This window comes from Alosa sapidissima, chromosome 8 (assembly GCF_018492685.1).
Source record: "Alosa sapidissima isolate fAloSap1 chromosome 8, fAloSap1.pri, whole genome shotgun sequence".
In the NCBI taxonomy this organism is placed as follows: Eukaryota; Metazoa; Chordata; class Actinopteri; order Clupeiformes; family Clupeidae; genus Alosa; species Alosa sapidissima.
This window is the reverse complement of record NC_055964.1, coordinates 30,759,747-30,767,246: the sequence shown is the minus strand read 5'-3', so window position 1 is coordinate 30,767,246 and position 7,500 is coordinate 30,759,747. Positions and strand designations below refer to the sequence as shown.

At 44.3% G+C, this 7,500-nt stretch overlaps 2 protein-coding genes across 4 annotated transcripts in view; both read left to right on the top strand.

The window, feature by feature from the left end:
- Window positions 1-2,621, top strand: part of bicdl1 (BICD family like cargo adaptor 1) — a 55,274-nt gene extending 52,653 nt beyond the window's left edge. For both annotated transcript variants that reach the window (XM_042100184.1, XM_042100183.1), the window contains one exon: window positions 1-2,621. This exon is cut by the window's left edge and continues 231 nt beyond it. The gene's annotated coding sequence lies outside the window, so the exon portion shown is untranslated.
- The window catches only part of LOC121714956 (tripartite motif-containing protein 16-like), a 964,796-nt gene that overhangs the window by 331,212 nt on the left and 626,084 nt on the right, over window positions 1-7,500 (top strand). The window lies entirely within an intron of this gene.

Sequence of the window (7,500 nt, the reverse complement as noted above, 5' to 3'; positions counted from 1 at the left end):
AAGAGGAGAAGAGCAGGTGAAAGGACAGACACACAAACACAGACCCAACCAAAGACCGACTGTGATCGCACAGGAATAACTGGAGAAAGGGATGAGGATAAGGATGAGGATGAGAGAGAGAGAGAGAGAGAGAGAGAGAGAGAGAGAGAGAGAGAGAGAGAGAGATCGAGAGAGAGAGAAGATGAGAGATAATGTTTGTCAAAGGATAGCCAGTACAGACCAGAGCATGTGTGAGCCTAACCTGCTGATACTGGAAAGCTGATGCCGCCACTCAGGGAAGTTCAGATCATCAGGTGTAGACCAAGAGGTCTCAGTTCCACATGCACCTTGTGTGTGTGTATAAGTGTGTGTGTGTGTGTGTGTGTGTGTGTGTGTGTGTGTGTGTGTGTGTGTGTGTGTGTCTGTGTGTGTGTGTAGGAACTTCATTAAAGCACTCAGCTTGACTCTGCAATGCCACTGCACTGCCTATGCCTTGCCTGGTTTTGTCTCTTTGCCTAAAATTTCACTTTTATACTCTGGGAGCCCATCAGACCCGGGCATCAGTCAGTCAGTCTGCCTGAATAAGACTACTTCATACTCACCCTAACCTTAGCCATTCTAACCTTTTCTAGTGACAGCCAGGCTTACAAGGCTAAAAACGGACTCCTTTTCCAAATGCTGTATTATCAGCTTGGTCATAACAGCATACCGAGCTAGGCTAGGGCATGGCATTATCTTATATTAACTGGGCTCTAGCACAACTTAAATCCAGATACTGTCGGTGATGTACAGGTTAGTCCTGTCCACAAATGGCTTTTGTGGCTACAGCCTTCCACTAAAACATGTTAAATGCATGTTAAAGCTGCTATTTAGGCTCCAAGCAGGACCACCCTATGGTAGCCACTGTAGACAGGACTGATGTCTGCTAGCTTATCTGCAGGCCGAACTAGCCTGTGCTAACATAGAGGCAGCAGGCAGAACTAGCATCTGCTAGCATGGTGGCTGCAGTGACAACTATCCTCTGCTAGCATAGTGAGGACTATCCTCTGCCACTGTAACCTTGAAGTCACGACTACAGGCCTCGGGTCCACCTCTGACAGATCTGAAAGAACTGATTGGCATCCGGCTTAGCCTTTTACAGGAGTGGGCAAAGGATCGGGTGTGGGCAAAGGATCGGGTATGGCTCTAGTTGCTCTATAGACACACAATCCATGCTCTGATCTTGTGCTGATCCAAATCAGTGTTGAGCTTTGGGCAGGAGAGAAGGCTGGTCTGTGGTCAGTGTGTTGTCTTGAAGTTGGTGTTCAGCAGGGTACACTGCCATCCCCCAGACTGCAACCCACCCTGGGCCGGACCCAGCTCTAGCCCCCTGGTCTGGGCCTGATGCGGCTCTCGTCCGTTCCAGAGTCGTGTGCTCTCTGGGGGGGGGGGGGGGGTCCCCTTTCACTTCTGAGTGTGTGGGGACGAGCGTTTCCTTCCAGCCTACGGTACATAGAGAAGTCACTTTAAATTAGAGGGAAGGTAATGGGCTTCCAGCAGTCAGGAGAGCGCCTCTCACACCTCACCTTCAGCGCGTCCAGACTGACCCAGCCAACCCAGGGGGAAAACTGACGCCAGAACGGATCCAGCCGAGCCAGAACCGCACCTGACCGGACCCGTTCTATTCAGCGAGCACCTGGGTCTGTTCGGAACCCTACACACCTCCAGATGTGTTTGAGAAAAAGGACTGTTTCAGTCCTGTGACCTCTGTGTACGCGTTCAGTCTGTGCGTGCATGTGTGTGTGTGTTTCTCTGTGTGTGTGTGTGTGAGAGAGAAAGTACGAGTGTGTTTGTGCGAGTGTGTGCACAACCGTGCTGGTCCTTACAGTGCAGAGAAGCCAGGCACACATGAGCAAAGCTATGCAGATGTCTTCGTGTTTTGAAAAAAAAAAAAATGGAGGCAGTTGTTGGATTTGGATCTAACCCAAAGAGCGACATTTATATGTAAAATATTATTAGCTACCAGGTTCGGATGAAGTTGATATATTTATAAATGTGTAACTTTTGGATGACAAGACGTCTTCTCCTTTTTAGAGTGGTGAATCCGTTTGCTGATGTATCCCTTATGTTTAGGCAAGTCTCAGTTCCACTCACCTGGGGCACAGAGATTCAGTCTCCCTGTCAGGTGCTTCTGCCATCATCCTCTCGGAAGATGCAGGGTTATCATTGAAACATCTGCACAGACATGTTCACACAGTTATTCCCCACCCCTAGAGAGATAACCTTATTACACTCAAAGGTTCAAACTCAAAAACATTATGTTTGGTAAGCACAATCAGTCATGAGTTCTGGTAATTTCCAGTCAATTTACCATAAAAAAAAAATCAATGTTTTTATATAATTTATTCAAATGTTACTTTTTCCAACTATACCTACTACACACTAATACCCTATTCCGAATTGTAACCTCTCTGAATAGGGTGTTGAGACATTAAGATGAAGGCATCTTAATGTGAAGGAATCTTAATGAAGTGTTATTCTCTGGGACGCTGGAGAGGGGGTCACTACACCAGAGTTGATTGGGGCAGTTCCATGGAAAATTATGTTTTTTGTAACATCTATAACACCAATAAAATGTGATGGTATGTATGGTATGGTATGATATGAATGATTACATGAAATTTGAGCATTTGCTATTTTTGGCTGAAGAATGTACATGAGAAAAAATGCACAAAAAATGAATGTTATCATTCACATCATACAAATGCCAAGGCATGTCACTGGCGTTATGGATGTGACAAAAGGTCCATTTTCCGTGGAATTGCCCTTAGGCAGAAGACCTCGCAGGAGCCTGATATCTCTCATGGAGAATGCTAGCTGTTTTCTTGTTCATAATACCACACTCACTGTTGAGTTTGCTCACGTTAGAATATTATTTCCTTTCTTTTAGCTCGTTGTTTTTTTTGTCGTTTTATGTGTGGCATGTTATGCTGTTGCATTTATTGTGTATTTTATGATTTTACATTTTCTTTCATGTCTACAGTCTACAAAACACTGTTTTAAAAACTCAGAACACATCATTCCTGTATTCTTACAGGACAACTGTCAGAGGAAAGAACATTGTTCCCAAAACACCATTTTGTAACACATTTCAAAATTTGTCAATCATAAAGATCATCTGTCACTCTCACCACGCGACACTGCTTTATTTCTTTCATGCTGCATGTTTGTGTGTGTGTGTGTGTGTGTGTGTGTATGTGTATGTGTATGCATGTCTCCAAGCACTTTTTTTGTCCATGCAAACGCAGAACTGAGATATAGAAACTTGAACGCGGTGAAGTGGTCTTTCCAGGAGAAGCGAGATTAGAGACAAGACAGGTGAATGTACTGACTTAAGGACATGGTGGCTCTATACAGGTGGATCTCACATAATTAGCCAAGCTTCCTCCACCTCAATCACACACACACACATACACACACACCTACCTTTTATCCCAGTCTTACCCAACACACATTAGTAGACATACTTTGGATTACGTACCACACACAAGATGAATGATCTTCAGTTAACAGAGCTCAGCATCACAAGTGGACTTACAGGTGGAGATGGAACAGAAGGGTTGAACAGAGATTAACTTAAACCGCAACATATGGACCTACATACAGAAATGAATCAGACAGGGGAATGACCGGACACAGTGCAGTGTGTGTATGTGTGTGTGTAAAATACTTTGTGTATATGGCACATGCTAAAAATATTCACGTATTCTTCTTTTATCTTGACTGTAAATATACAAGACATTTTTTCTATATTGATAAGCTTTTCATAAAATTATTTTATACAGATGGAGAGAATAGCTAAAAAATACTATAATAAGCATATGATTTTATATTCATGGAAAATACCTATTTTTTAAAGTGACGCCACTTTGCGTGTGAGAAACTGTTGATGACTGTCGAGGTGAGTGAGCCTTCTTCTGAAAAGAGGGAGGACTGGTTGCCATGGTGAGAAGGATCTGCTGAATGTTCCTTCTTCCCGTGAAGGCCACTGTGACCCAATAAAAATCAAAAGCAAGCCACCAATGGAGTGTCCTTACTGGAAGTGTGTGTGTGTGTATTAAAATAAATCTTATTTTTGACGTAGGTGGCATTTAGAGGCTTTTGCATCTGAACCCTTCAAGTACACAACCTCTTGAGCTATACATGTAGTATGCATTTCTAGGAGAGCAGGTGTCTTCAAATCTTCACATTTATTTTGGTTGGACATGATCATGTGGAGGAGAAACTGTCGTTTCCATGAGCTGCCTATGGGTTAAACACTATGTATGTCTAGCTGCCTATGGGTTAAGCACTATGTATATACGTCTAGCTGCCTATGGGTTAAGCACTATGTATATAGGTCTAGCTGCCTATGGGTTAAAGACTATATAGATCTAGCTGCCTATTGGTTGAAGACTATATAGATCTAGCTGCCTATGGGTTGAAGACAAAATAGGTCTAGCTGCCTATGGGTTAAGCACTATATAGATCTAGCTGCCTATGGGTTAAATACTATATAGGTCTAGCTGCCTATGGGTTAAAGACTATATATAGGTCTAGCTGCCTATACGTTAAGCTATGTATATAAGTTTAGCTGCCTATGGGTTAAACACTATATAGGTCTAGCTGCCTATAGGTTAAGCACTATGTATATAGGTCTAGCTGCCTAGGAGTTAAACACTATATACTGTAGGTCTAGCTGCCTATGGGTTAAGCACTATGTATATAGGTCTAGCTGCCTACAGGTTAAGCACTATGTACATACAGTACGTCTTTAATCTGGGATGGAACACCCCATGAAAATGCTTGATCACCAAAAGACACCAGTAAGCTTGCTCATAACCTTTTAACAACTTGATTCGATGTCATTTCTGTAGTCATAAAAACATGTCTCGGATGCTTACAGAGTCCAGTATGACCTTAAACCACGAGATGAGCGACAGGTTTCAGTAATAATCCCCCCCTTTCAACAGGAAGAGTCCTGGAGCAGAACCACAGATCATTAGGAGGGGTCCAATAGGTTCCACCAGCGCTAATGATATTGGTGTTTACAAGATGTCTACATTGTAAGTTTAGCTTGCCAGTTTTAAACCAAAACATTGCATTGCTGCTGCGATGGACACCAACACAGCAGCCAGGCAGATGTTCAGGATGTGCTTTCCAACCTCCCTACCGTACCTTTATCATGTAAGGATCATTTGGTATCTGTTTTTCTCACACACACACACAAACACACCTTCCTATCTTTATCATATAAGGATGACTTTCTCTCGCTCTCCCTCTCTCTCTGTCACACACACACACACACACACACACACACACACACACACACACACTCACACACTCACACACTCACACACAAACTAAAGGGAGTACTGTGTAATCACAAATGCCCCAACAAACACTTCTGTTATAACAATATAACAAGGAGGTTCTTTTTTCAGACAAAACACAAAAACAAAAAGAGGACAATGGCGCTACGTTGTGAAATGTTAATCCATTTTAAAATATTTATTATTGATTATTAAGTCCATGAAGGTCTCTTAACTCCAGTGTACAGCCATAGCAGAGCTGAAAGCCGCGTTTCAACCATAGCACACACATGCCTACGCACATGGATGTGTGCAAATATATATGTATATAATATATATTAAATATAAAGACAAATATATTTATATATACACATACACATGAGGAGTACAAATGAGTCAGACTCGTTCCTTGGCCCAGAGGAAATGGCTCACTGATCGGCTACAGGGTTGCTATGACAGGTGGTGATGTCATAAAGCAGGTATTGTCATAGCTTTGTTGGGGTTTTGCTTAACAAGACCAGGCCCCATCCACCATTAAAGACAAAAAATAAGAGAAATGTCCAGCAAACAGTGACTTGGATGACCACAGAGATGAATTACCCAGAGAGCAGAATGAGAGATAGAGAAAAGAGAGAGTGAGAGTGTGAGAGAGAGAAAGAGAGAGAGAGAGAGAGAGGTTTATCCTAGCAGTCATTCCACTTGAAAGGGGTGGCAGAAGGAGATTCTCTGGCACTTCAATCTCTCTGGTCTTTTGTGTTCCCATCTCTGCACACACAACACACTCACACTCACACTCACACTCACACTCACACTCACACTTCATAAAACATCAGATATTAGACATCACAATTGCCTCTGCAGAGATGGGTGTGGCAGGGGGAGGGGCTGAATCTGATATGGGTGTTCCACACGTGCTGGTGATTGGCTGACTTGTACAGCTGCTGCTGCTGCTGCTGCTACTTCCTGATTGGCTGAGCGCTGACAGTGGTCCGGACCCTAAATCTCAGTCCAAATTCTGAGCCGCCGCCGCAGAACCACCCGCCGCGCGTCGCTATGGCAGCAGTGCGGTACGGGAGGAGAGGGGTTTCCATGGCAAATCAACAGTGCAGAGAGAGGGGGGGGGGGGGGGGGGGGGGTCAGTCTGTCTGTCTGTCTGTTGTTCCTTGTGGAGCAGATGGCAGTATCGTTGTTCCCCAATGGAAAACGGAGACCAAAAAAGTGTCTACGGCGCAATAAGACTGCAGTGATCAGGTGGCGTGACGGGCAACACGCCAGTGGTCAACGGGGCGAATACCCTTGGCGGAGGAAAAAAAAACAAAACAAAAACAAAACAAACACCGTTCTGTCCAGTGGACTGGCCTGACGCAGAACAAGCAATGAAAAAGTTCAGCCGGTCAGTCCAACATTGTCGTCGTTAAAAGTTTTAAAAGCAAACCTTGGGGGATGGGTAATGAGTTGGCATCTGTCTCCGAAACACCAAGCAGATCGAGGAGGATGATGTCTGGGGCAGGTGTGTGTGTGTGTGTGTGTGTGTGTGTGTGCGTGTGTGTGCGTGTGTGTGCGTGTATGTATCAAACCACTCGCTGTGGTCACTCTGCTCTCCGCAACCTTTACTTCTGAACAACGCAACCCAAAATGACAAGGATAAGAATTCAAACACCACAGAATCATCATCGTCATCATCATCATCATTGTAACCTTCAGATTGAGAGGCGGCTGGAAAGGGGGGGGGGTTGGGGGGGTTGCTGACAAAGCAGAGATCTGGGCACTCATCCTCATGGAACAGGAGGAGAACTCACTTTCCTCCAGACCAGTGGAATCTGTCCATCACTGGCCTGACCCCTCACAAGTCTCATTTGAGCTCGTTGCACCATTTTAAATGCTCGGTCCCTTCTCCACACTCACTCAATGGGATTTCAGCTGATTGTAGTTCTATTGTGTGTGTGTGTGTATATATGTGTGTGTGTGTGTGTGTGTGTGTGTGTGTGTGTGTGTGTGTGAAGGTATTTCTGTGTGTCTATGTGTTTGTGTATGTGTGTGAAGGTATTTCTGTGTGTCTATGTGTTTGTGTATGTGTGTAAAGGTGTTTCTGTGTGTCTATGTGTTTGTGTTTGTGTTTGTGCGTGTGTGTGTGTGTGTGTGTGTGTGTGTGTGTGTGGGGGGGGGCATTAGCAGCACTTCTTCTTGCGTT